The 12893-nt window shown below is 43.2% G+C and overlaps 1 pseudogene; it reads right to left on the bottom strand.

Moving 5' to 3' along the window:
- Positions 1-7870: 7870 nt before the first annotated feature.
- LOC147707382 (uncharacterized) overlaps positions 7871-12893 on the bottom strand; it is a 112736-nt pseudogene continuing 107713 nt past the window's right edge.

Here is a 12893-nt window from a genome sequence, read left to right as displayed (position 1 = left end):
CGTATATGAATAACTATCTACTCTTAAAACACCTGATCCACATTATTAAAGGAAATCTAGCTCTGTTTTCCTGGCTCAATGGACTCCATCTACCTCACACCACTGTGAACTCCAGTTAATATGAGAGGAGGAAGGCTTAACAGTCTATCTTCCATGTTAACTCTGGCATAGAGAATATTGTACTCCAACTACTATATGAGTCACACCTATGTATCAAACAACTCATCTTAAACGTCAGAAAAAGCTTCCATCTATCCCTAGTGTAACACTTTCCTATGTTAAAATGAAAACAAAAAAATAAACTGTGTTGCAGAATTTTAAATATTAGAAAATGGCATTGGAATAGGTACCTTTTTCCTGTGAGGCACTTCATGTCGAAATTCAGGGGTTTAGTAAGAGCTGCATATAACAGCTGTGGATTGGAATTTGCAGCAAAATGAACGCTTCCTCAAGGATGGAGTAAAGTTTGGGAAAAGCTTTCTTTTCTCAAAATGTTTCCACCTTTGCATGTGTGCTGCACTGTACAGCACACTACAAAAAATTAGATCGAGAAGTGTTAAGCTATTTAAAAGCATTGTTAATTTGTTCTAGAAGGGGACCATTCCAGTATAAAATCTAAGCTCGACATTATGCATACACTCTTGCACTATGTGAGATGGGTGTATGTATTTGCACATGGCAACGTTTAGGGGGTCAGAGGAGGGAGAGAGCAAAACAGCATCATAGCTGCATTGTGTGAAAAGTTCATCCTCTCGATCCACAGTTCTTCCCTGGCTCTCAGCCCCATCAGAATTAGAAGGGGACATGTACTCCCCACAGAAAGGAAGAATGTAAAGGTCATGTTGTGGGTTTAACTCACCGATCAAACTTGTCAGAATAATTAATACGTCTTAATTATTTTGTGGAGAATATTCATCATTTCAATCTCTCTGATTTATCTGATTTCAGCTGAGCAAAACATTGCCCTGCCTGAATCCCATATTTTAAAATCCTCACAGAGATGAAGTATGCAGTAAAAATATCAATATATTGGCTTTTGCAATGAAATAGCAAGATTATTTTCTATCTCGGGATTTAGGGAGCTTGCAAGCCACTTGAGGAATTACATCTGCCAAAAGCCAAAAAAAGAAATATATCGTTCCCTGATAATTCATTGCAGCTTTGCAATATTACCACTCGGTATGTGCAACGCATGCATCTACACCGCCTAAACATATCACTTCACCATTATAATTTACCTTGGGCATGTGCTGAGAAACAAAAAACGCCATCCTTTTCCACATAACAGGTTCACTTTCACACTAATCCTCCATTTTAGATGTTCTCGCACTCCATTTCCTGTGAATTGATATTATCTGCATCTCGGATGTGCTCTATTTGAAAGTCAATCTATTTTTCCTCTGGATATAGAAATGGTCCAAAGAATATTTTTCACTATTCTTTATTGCACTTATATCTTCAGTTGCCTCAGAACGCTGTCGCTAGGCTTCAGCACAGAACATCGAAGAAGGTAGGAAAAAGATAGCTGGAAGCATTAAAATAAAATGCCTTAGCAAAATATTATTACAGACATAAGGACTGTACAAACACAGTTAATCTGACCTGGGACAACAGCTTAGTAAGAGACAGCTTGTGGGTCTGTTAAAATTAATTCATGCAGCTCTTCTGCACAAAAATTATTAGAGAGTCTGAAATATTTATGCGCGTGTCGCTCTCTGGAACTGCAAAGTATGTCTGTTCTATATAGATGATTCACAGGCAATTGAGAAAACCGGTTTCTACCAGATAGAAAAACAATATATAGTTCTGCTAACTTCTGATTACAAACAAAGTTTGGATGCAATTTTACTGCAAAAGACGACGGCTCATGAATTATTTTTTTGAATATCTTTTCTAAAAACTAGACAAACAGATGTTACATTTTATAAATGAGACAAGCATATAAAGATGATGAATGCCATTTGGACCATAAAATGTCATTGGAAAAAATAAACATAAACATAAACATATATATCTTTTTGTAATTCATGTCTCCTCTAAAGATAATTCTCAAACAATTCCAACAATTACAGACAACCTTCTAAAATCATTATTCAGCAAAAAGCATTTAAAAAACTTATCTAAAACACCCAACCAAACCCCAAATTCATGCCAAACCCCTACCCCACATCATATACAATTGAAAAAATCATTTAAATTGTGTTTTATTCTACCAATAGAAACATTAGCAACAAAACAGAATTCTACTGACAAAGAAAGGACATCTATATGGAAAACAATCTCAAAATCAATATCGTAAGTATATTAATAACAATGTGTATGTATTAATTATCAAACCTGTACATTATTCATTTAATTAATATTTTATGTACATTTTCATAGCATTTAAAGCATCACAATGACAGAAGGTGCCCAATTTATCAGTTCCCAGAAAGGAAAGTTCTTGTTATGTTACATGGAGTATGTCTATACCCAGGAAAAGCAAAGTGGACTTAAAGTAAATTGAAAATGTAGCAAGTACTATTCAAATAAGTGTAATGGGAGGACAACAACTAGAGAAACAACTGTTTTGTTTACAAGGGAGCAAAACCACCCCCCAAATGTTACAGAAATAGAGGTTAGGAATGCCCAAGACAACACTAGAGAAGCTAGAACAAGCTCACAGAAACCTACCACTCAAACACTTAAAGACTTGCTACCCAAAGTACCCAAACATGCTATTGGCCAAATGCCCTCTATTTCTTCATTGCAAAGGACTATTGCTCAAACAAAAAAAGCCACAACCACCACACCTGCCCCAAAAATTTTAAGAGGTAGAAATTCCCCCAGAACTGACTATAACTCATAACGAAGAACCCTTTGTTCTTTATGACAACAAATCTAAAGAGAAAAGAATAATTATGTTTGGAACCGCAAATAATTTAATCAAACTACAACAGTCAGAAACATGGAATATGGATGGTACTTTTAAGATTTGTTCCAAACCATTCTATTAATTCTATACTATCCGTGCCCTATTTCAAAACACCAGGCCCCCTTCTATCTATGCCTTACTACCTAATAAATGAAATTCCACATATATGGAAATACTAAATAAAATGAAACAAGATAAAATAATTATTTTCCACAGAAAATGATTATATATTTAACAGGCAGTTATAAATGCAATTCTGAAATCCTACCCACACACATCAATTCAGGGTTGCTACTATCATTGTATATGGGGACACCTTCAGAAATCAATACTAAGGGGTCGATTCCGATCTTGGTCGGAAGGATCTCCCAATTCCATTTGTAGAAATACCTTCCAACTGACACGTTCCGGGAGCCGGTCCATCCAAACGACGTAGTACGATGTGCAGATGTCTCCAAATGCCGGACGGGCCGTACGCTCCGAATCCAGCAACATGTTATGGATGGACAGGCTCCGTTAATGCTGAATGGAGTCACCCAGAAGCATTTCTCAATGAGTTTCCTGCCAGGCAAGTACGATGTGTACTTCCTATGCGCTTGACAGCTTTTCAACTCCGACATGTCAGAGCATCTGGACGAGACATACAACGCGTACAAGACGGACCAGCCATGTATCCAATTTCGCATGTCATCCCTATACTGTATGCCTACAACCTTAACTGACTCGATCATCACAGACGGTAAGTCAGACACGTACCACACACACCAAAATGTCACCACCCCATGAAAGGCAACACCACCATAGGGTAACAATACCTATCACTACCAGCATTGCAGATCCCACTCTTAGTGGATGCCTATCAAAACCAGCATACACTACCTACATAGGGTGGCTGCCTATCACTACCAGCATTGCCCACCCCATAGGGGGTGGATGCCCATCACTACCATCATACTCTACCTATAGGGGTGTAGAAGCCTATCACTAGCAGCATTGCCCACCCCATAGGGGGGTGGATGCTATTACTACCAGCATTGCCCACTCCTTTACCTATAAGGGGTGCATACCTATCACTATCAGCATAATCTACCTATAGGGGTGTGGATGCCTATCAATACCAGCATTGTCCATCCCATAGGGGGTGGATGCCTATCATTAGCAGCAAACTCAGCCTATAAGAGGTAGATGCCTATCACTATCAGCATACTCTACATATAGGGGCTGGATGCCTATCATTACTAGCATACTCTACCTATATTAGGGGCTGAATGCCTATCACTTCCAGCATGGCCCACCTGATATGGGGGTGGATACCTGTCACTGCCTGCATTGCCTACCCCATAGGGGTACATGTCTATCACTATCAGCAATGCCCACCCCATAGGGGGTGGATGCCTATCACTACCAGCATTGCCCAACCCATAGTGGGATGGATGCCTATCACTACCAGCATTGCCCACCCCATAAGGGGATGGATACCTTTCACTACCAGCATACTCTACCTATAGGGGGGTGGATGCCTATCACTACCAGCATACTCTATCTATAGGGGGTTGATGCCTATCACTACCAGCATACTCTGCCCATAGGGGGGTGTATGTCTATGACTACCAGCATTGCCCACCCCATAAGGGGGTGGACGCCTCTCACTATCAGCATTGCCCACCTCATAGGGGGGGTGGACGCCTATCACTACTAGCCTACTCTACCTATAGGGGTGGATGACTATCACTACCAGCATTGCCCTATCCATGGGGGGGTGGATGCATCTTACTGCCAGCTTTTCAGACCCCATAAGGGGGTGGATGGCCATCACTCATAGTAATGGTCACACAATAGGGGATAATAGCAGAAGACTCACAGTAATGTGTACCCAATAGGTGGTGGTGTTTCTGTTTTTAAACACCACCACACTTTATACCTAGGTGGCTAAAACCCCCATCACAGTACTGATAATTAAGTGTATGTGTGCTTCAAAGGTCATGCCTGTAATACCAAATATGTGTATTGGGGGGCAAGCCCCACATGTATTATAGTCACAAATATTTGCTAGTGGGGTTAAACCCCTTTCACACGATTGCTAATATGTGTATTGGGATGCAAACCACACATGGGTTATAGTGACGAATATGTGTAAGTGGTCTGAAACCCCCTTCATGTGATTGCTAATATGTATATTGGGGGCAAACCCCACATTGATTATAGTTACAAATAGGTGCTAGTGTGGTCAAACTCCCTTTACGTGATTGCTAAGATGTGTATTTGGGGGCAAACCCTACATTGATTATATTGACAAATATGTGCTAGTGGGGTCAAACCCCCTTCACGTGATTGGTAGGATGTGTATTGAGGGGCAAACCCCACATTGCTTTTAGTGACAAATATGTGCTTGTGGTGTTAGACTCTTTCATGGGATATCAAATATGTGTATTGGGATGCAAACCACACATGCATCATTGAGCCAAAAAGGGTAATGTGTGTGTAACACCTGCAGCACAGCAGAAGTAACTTGGGGGGAATACATACCCGCAGCCCTGTGCTGGCAATCTTGTCAGTGGGGAGCTAACACTAACAGCAATGTGTAAATGCACATAGTGACATGAGACTATCACAAATACATCAACAACTACTTTTGTGGTATGAGCGGCAGTAAACACAGAGAATATAATCACAAAGCTACATTTATGATGAAACACCATACCACGCTGTGACAGCAACGCTGACTGGTGAAATCAGGAGGATGTGCAGTGTGAACATGTAGGAGTCCTAGGGCCAGTAGAGAAATAAACAAAGCACATCATTCACTCCATGTCCAACAAAGACATGTGAAATTCATGTGTGAACTTCACTAGGAAAACCGCACAGTCACACGCTGCATAACAAATACAACATGTGTCATTGTGGACGCTGACTCAGCCTGGCCTGACGCATTCGAGGTGGGGCACAATTGGATTGAGGCTGATGTGTTGTCAGTCCAATCTGGAAGCAATTCATATTTGTCTTGAATAGCCAATGGTGGCAATCAGGCATTGGTTGATGTGCAGGTGAACAACAGTTACATGCAGAACAAGCTCTGTGGAAGAACAAACAATGCTTCAAGAGACTGAATCACTTCCACACTACCCTCAAGGCAACAGCACTGTGGTGACAGTATCATGTATACAGACTCTCTGTGATGCTAAGTCAGGATGTGTGCCATACTTATATTACCACACTCACCATTGTTCACTGTGTCACATGCCATGCATGCTATTTGGAATGGTAGAATATGCTGATTGGAGGCAGTCATTGACACATATAAGTGCCACACTTGCAAAAAGATATCACAGATTTAAAACATGATGATGATGCTATCAGAAATGTTACTTGTGAAAATTTAGAATGTGTCACATGGGGGTTTCATCATACTGCAGGGCCTTGTCTCAACCCAAATAGGGATGTCATCAGAATGACTCTATTATAATGATGTACCCACATGGTCGCCACCCAAATTAAAATAGGTTTAGAAAGCACTGGCCTTGTCAGCACACAGAAAGCTACTGAAACAGGGAAATATGCTGGGACTATAGTCTTGGTATGAAAGTTGTTTGGAAGACAGAGATTACTGCTCATCTGACACACATCATGGTAACAGGATATGTCACTGATTAACAAACTGCCATGAGTTGAATTCCCTACAGTGGAAGGTCATCTTTATAAAGCTAGTCCTTGGCTGGGGTCTACCATGTCATTTTTTCACTCAGACATGGCTACAACAAATACTGAAGACTTAGTTTACGTCAGCATGTGTACATGTGTGTGTCTGAACTCATCTGCACTTAGTAACAGTTCAGTTATACACAATTTCTAAAATGAGACAGATGACTCCTAGCTCATCACAGGGCTATTCTGCATGTCCATCCTAGATGTTTGCACTTTGAACGATTTGCACAATGTCTACAAATGTCAGTATGACCTATGTCGAAAAGTTAATTAAATCTTATTGATTTTAATATGCGCATGTTAACATCATGCTCACAAATGTTGTGGCTCATGAAAACCTGATAATCTATTCAATAAGGACTCAGATACAAACTGTGATAGGACACATAATCCATGGAGCACATGTAGTCCATCACATCACCATATCATTGTAAACACAATACAACATTAGCCCATCAATGATAGTTCACTTATTATCAAAGCTGGTTGCAGCCAAATAAATGCTTCAAAATAAATAAGTGCTTTATTCAGCATTCTCATAATAAAATGTTTCCAAATAGAACAATAAGGCCAATGGCCAGTCCAATATTTTAGAGTCCTTGAGGGTATGCAAATAAGGATGACCCCCTTGCATGCCTGCACTGAAACAAATCTGTGACATCTCACCCTGGAGGGGCATCTATATGACCTTGCCAGGCACCGAACGGATAGGACTAGGGTGTACCAGTGTGGGTTGTGGGAGGGATGGTGCCTACTCTAGTGTTGGTATCCACTGCAGTGGACATGTCGGATTGTGGGCGTGGTGGGTGTACTGCAGTGGACTGGTTGGATTGAGGGAGTGGTGGGTGTACTGCAGTGGAGAGGTTAAATTGAGGGGGTGATGGTTGCACTGCAGTGGCCAGGTCGGATTGAGTGGGTGGTAGGTCCACTGCAGTGGACAGGTTGGATTGATGGGGTGTGTGCTTCACTTCAGTGTCAGGAACAGACAGAACATGTGGTGTAGTGGGAGGGGAAGTGGCTGTGTTAGGGGGAAAGACTGACTATCTTGGGGATGGTGTAATGGTGTGTGGGGGAAACACAGTTGGTGTCTGTCAGAACTTTGGGAGGCATTGGCTTGGACCGTGTGGAAGTTGATTTTGTGGTGGAAGTTTTGGATGTTGTTGGGGAAGTAGATTATTTGGTCGTGGGTGAAGTACCGAGGGGGGCTCAGTGTGGCTACTCTTAGGGAGGGGGTGCCTTCAGGGGTGGATCCGCTCAATGCCCTTGGGGATTTCCTCTTCCCCTTAGGAGTGTGGTCAGATGAATCTTTGGGGAAGAGGCCAAGATTGAAGGGGAAGCGAACCTCAATGAAGGTTTTGCCTAAGAGTGAAGGGTAGGTGTTTCAGGGGTAGAGGTAGCTACGGGAAGCGGAGTGCCTGTGGATGGGTGTGTGAGTATTTTACCTTCTCCCCTGTGTGTTTGATGTCAGTCCCCTGAGTTTGCATGATTTATTTTTTGACTTTGTTTTGGGCGGTAGTGTGCTACTTGTGTCTGTTGCTGTCTGGGCATGGGCCTGTGTGAGTGTTCTGGGGTCAAGTAGGTTAATGGTGACTGTGTTTGGGGCAGGGGTTGGAGCGGTGAGGAACTGCTGAAGGAGGGAGACTGATGCCATCAGGAAAGAGGCCATGGTCTGATTGGATCGCTGTAGGGCAGACATGTTTGATGAGAATGAGATGCCCTCCAGGTAGGACACCAATTGTGCCAAAAGACTGGTGTGTGCATGGAGGACACTCAGCTTGGATATCTGCCCCACATGTAACTGTTTCAGTAAATCCACGTCCTCCACCCTCAGGACAGCAGGGGGGACAGATGCAGGGGGTTCAGTGCCTGGCACGAAGGAGACATGCTCCATAACACGGGAGGCTCCACAGCCCCTGGGAATGAGAGCAGCTGTGAGGGTGGAGGTGGTGGTGGTGGCAGACTCTGAACTTGTGTCCACTGATGTGGGAGTATCCACCACTTCAAGGAAGTCATCACTGAAGTTTTTGTTGTCTTCTGCAGATGTTGATGTCTCTGACTGGCCCTCAGTGTGGCACCCCTCACCCTCTGTGCCACTGGGTCCCTCCTCCTCCTCTGCAGTGTACCCAGTTTGGCTCTCCGCTTCCCCGTGTTCTATGGAACTGTCTCCTCCTTCTGTAGTCGTTGATGATCCTGTTAACAAGGATGAGAAAGAGATTCACATCAGTCATCTGCATAGACGTGACACATGAGTTACATCATAAACACGTCACAGAGCATACATTAGCATCATTTTAACTTAGGTTTTTGTTCTCTTCATACATATGTGGGAATGGCACTTGTCTGTCTGCCAGTAAACTATGCTTCCCAAACATCTGATGGCATGTTAAACATCTGTTAGATATATTTAGATAACCAATAAATACATGTCCACTAACAAACTATTTGGCGTCATGTCAGATCAGTAATGCTCCTGAGGGTCATGTGTCCTTACAAACCTGTATCATCTCCTGCAAGGGAATCCTGAGTGACACGGTATTTGGAATGGACAAGTCAATTGAGTTTACATGATGTACATATTGCTATCCACAGTCATCAAGATAGGGACCTATGTATTGAACATCAGTGCTCTAAAACTCTGCATGCAGAACAGACAATTTGAAATACTGCATCCTCACAAAATGAGCTCAGCAAAAATATTCCACAGCCTGTCTGTCTGAACAGTCTGTACTGACTCTTGTAACAGGATCAGTAAAACTCAAGTGGTATGTCATCACAGTGTAAAAATACATGTGGTGGCAGATCAAAACAACATCTGTTGTGGTCAAGTATACATGTCCCGTATGTGCTACACACAATACTGACACTTTGACAAGCGTAATTTTTTTCAACTCAGACATTGAAGTATGTCAAGTTATTAAATGTCTCCATGAAGTCCTCTGAGCCCTCAAAAACTAAGTAATGCAGAATACACATATACCAAGTATGGGTGAATTTTGCGGATCTGCTGTCCGCGAATTATCGCGCAAAATCGCAAAAATGTCTGCGAATTCGCGGATTTGCCTGTGAATTCGCGGATTTTTGGGCGATTTCCATCAACTCAACTGGAGTACTTTCTACTGGCTAATCAGTATGTGGTACCTCGTTGGATAAATGTATAGTGCTTTTTCTACACTGCAGCTGCGTAAAGGGCCAGAAGATTTGTCTCCACTGACCATGTGTGCTTGTAACTTTGCCACTGCGCCAAAAGGCGCCGAGGTCCCTTGAGTGAGCTGTCCATCATAGTTGGGAAAGGGCGGGAAGACGTTTGATACCACTAGTGTGTGGTGCGGGGCTTCTATGCATGTTCACATGCCTCTTGTGTATAAAGTCAGAGAGCGAGCAGGGCAGCAGGTGAGGAGAAAGCAGCCTCCTGGTCACAGGAACTACACTGGGGTTGCGCTCGAGAAACTCAGGGATTCAAAGACCTCCCTTGAGTATTACTGCTAATTTCCGACAGCAGATATGGGGTTAAAGCACACTTGCCCAGCCTCGACTGTGCTCACTAATGTTTTGGGCTGATTAAAATGTTACTGAATTTGAGCTTCAACTCGGGCATCTGCTTTATTTATATCTGTAAGTGCTTCCTATTGAGGTTTATTTTTGTGACAGAAGCCTCGTGCCAGAATGAATCCTGCCTTGCATAGTTATCCACGAAGATGCCACCGTTTTGTGCAATACCTCTACTCAACTGGAGAACTTTCTACTGGCTAATCAGTAAGTGCTACCTCGTTGGGTAAATGATAGTGCTTTTTCTACACTGCAGCTGCGTAAAGGGCCAGAAGATTTGTCTCCACTGACCATGTGTGCCTGTAACTTGCCAACGCGCCAAAATGCGCTGAGGTCCCTTGAGTGAGCTGTCCATCATAGTGGGATTGGGACAGGGCGGGAAGACGTTTGATACCGCTAGTGTGTGGTGCGGGGCTTCAATGCGTGTTCACATTCCTTTGTGTATAAGGTTAGAGAGCGAGCAGGGCAGCAGGTGAAGACAAAGCAGCCTCCTGGTCACAGGAACTACACAGGGGTTGCGCTCGAGAAACTCAGGGAGTCAAAGACCTCCCTCGAGTATTACTGCTAATATTCAATGGCAGATATGGGGTTAAAGCACACTTACCCAGCCTTGACCGTGCTCACTAATGTTTTGGGCTGATAAAAACGTTACTGAATTTGAGCTTCAACTCGGGCACCTGCTTTATTTATATCTGTAAGTGCTTCCTGTTGAGGTTTAATTTTTGTGACAGGAGCCTCGTGGCAGAATGAATCCTGCCCTGCATAGTCATCCACGAAGATGCCACCGTTTTGTGCAATACCTCTACTCAACTGGAGTACTTTCTACTGGCTAATCAGTAAGTGCTACCTCGTTGGGTAAATGATAGTGCTTTTCCTACACTGCAGCTGCATAAAGGACTATAAGATTTGTCTCCACTGACCATGTGTGCCTGTAACTTGCCACCGCGCCAAAGTCCTTTGAGTGAGCTGTCCATCATAGTTGGGATTGGGAAAGGGCGGGAAGACATTTGATACTGCTAGTGTGTGGTGCAGGGCTTCAATGCGTGTTCACATGCCTTTGTGTAGAAGGTCAGAGAGCGAGCAGGGCAGCAGGTGAGGACAAAGCAGCCTCCTGGTTACAGGAACTACGCAGGGGTTGCGATCGAGACCTCCCTCGAGTATTACTGCTAATTTCCAACAGCAGATATGGGGTTAAAGCACACTTGCCCAGCATCGACCGTACTCACTAATGTTTTGGGCTGATTAAAACTTTACTGAATTTGAGCTTCAACTCGGGCACCTGCTTCATTTATATCTGTATAGTGCTTTCTGTTGAGGTTTAATCTTCGGCCCACAGCAAGCACTTACAGAGTTAAGGCAGGTGCCTGAGTTGAAGCTAACTTTGTAAACATTTTAGAAGGGCGTCAGCAAGCTGCTAGAATTGAATTTACAACTTACAAGTAAGCAACTTCAACTCTCGCAGCTTGCTGGTGTCATTCTAAAATGGTTACAAACTTAGCTTCAACTCGAGCACCTGCCTTGTTAACTGTGCTTCCTGTGGGCCCAAAAAAAAATCAGCCCGCAAGCGGATTTGCAGATTTTTCGGCAATTTCATGTGATTCGCTGATCGCGAAATTGCCGAAAATCTGCAAATTCCGCGAGCGGAACTGATTTTTGGCCCACACTTAACATATACGTTGATGCAAACATTATGCACAGTCAAGGGATGATACACACATGTTTACTCCTGTGTATCTAAGACACATTAAATATATGTAAATATTTCCAAGAAATGACACATGTGTATTTCAAACATTTATATATGTACACACTACCAAGAAGTCTGATACATGTATTTATCAAATTACAATGGTGAAAGTGTTGCCTGACATACAAACATCAGATGTGCCAGTGTCCTGTACAGCCTATTTGGCATACATGACATTGGTACATGTGGTACATGTGATTACACAGAGCACTGTGTAGGTAACTAGAGATTTTGAAAAAAAATCACAGTTGACTGAGGCTTCCACATTGGTCTCACCTGCTGCACATATGGGTAACATTGTTTTTGTGAGCAAATGTGCACCTACATACACATATTTAAATTAAATGTGGGTACTATACAGAGTACAGGTCATATATCAACCAATGTGCCTACACAGGTCTGACAAATAATTCACTCCTGATGGACAGGTCTGACAATTAATTCACTCCTGATGGACAAATCACTGCACCAGTTGTATATGGTGCTGATCACAGGAAATTGGACTACAACTAATTCACAACACCTAAGTGACACTTGCCTCAGACAGAGAGGGACACACCTTGACATCAAAGATAATGGGTTATAGTTACAATCTGGACCTGAAGTGTTGTCTGAGCAGACCTACGACCTGTGAGAGGGTAAGCAGGCTGAGGGAGTGCAAAAAGCATGTCGTACAACATTCATCAACATGGCACATTCTCACCCCCTCCTTGCTGCTAACTGGCTTTTAATTGCCCATCCAGGTCAGGTAAGATCCCCGTCAGTATCCTGAGCATGTGGGGGGGTCAGGGTCTGTCTTCCACCCCTTTTAAGAGGAAGTGACAGCTTCAGCTGGACCCTCGCAATCCTCCTGGTCCAGCCAAGGAGGTCCTGCCACCTCTTCTGGCAGTGGCAGACGAGACGTTTGTATTCCCCCACAGATTTTACGGCCCGGACGATGGTCATCCAAATTTTGTGCTTCTGATGGGCGTCGACCTGTAAGGA

This window comes from Lissotriton vulgaris, chromosome 6, assembly GCF_964263255.1.
Source record: "Lissotriton vulgaris chromosome 6, aLisVul1.2, whole genome shotgun sequence".
NCBI lineage: Eukaryota > Metazoa > Chordata > Amphibia > Caudata > Salamandridae > Lissotriton > Lissotriton vulgaris.
Note: the sequence above shows the minus strand (reverse complement) of the source record. Positions and strands in the feature narration are given on the sequence as shown.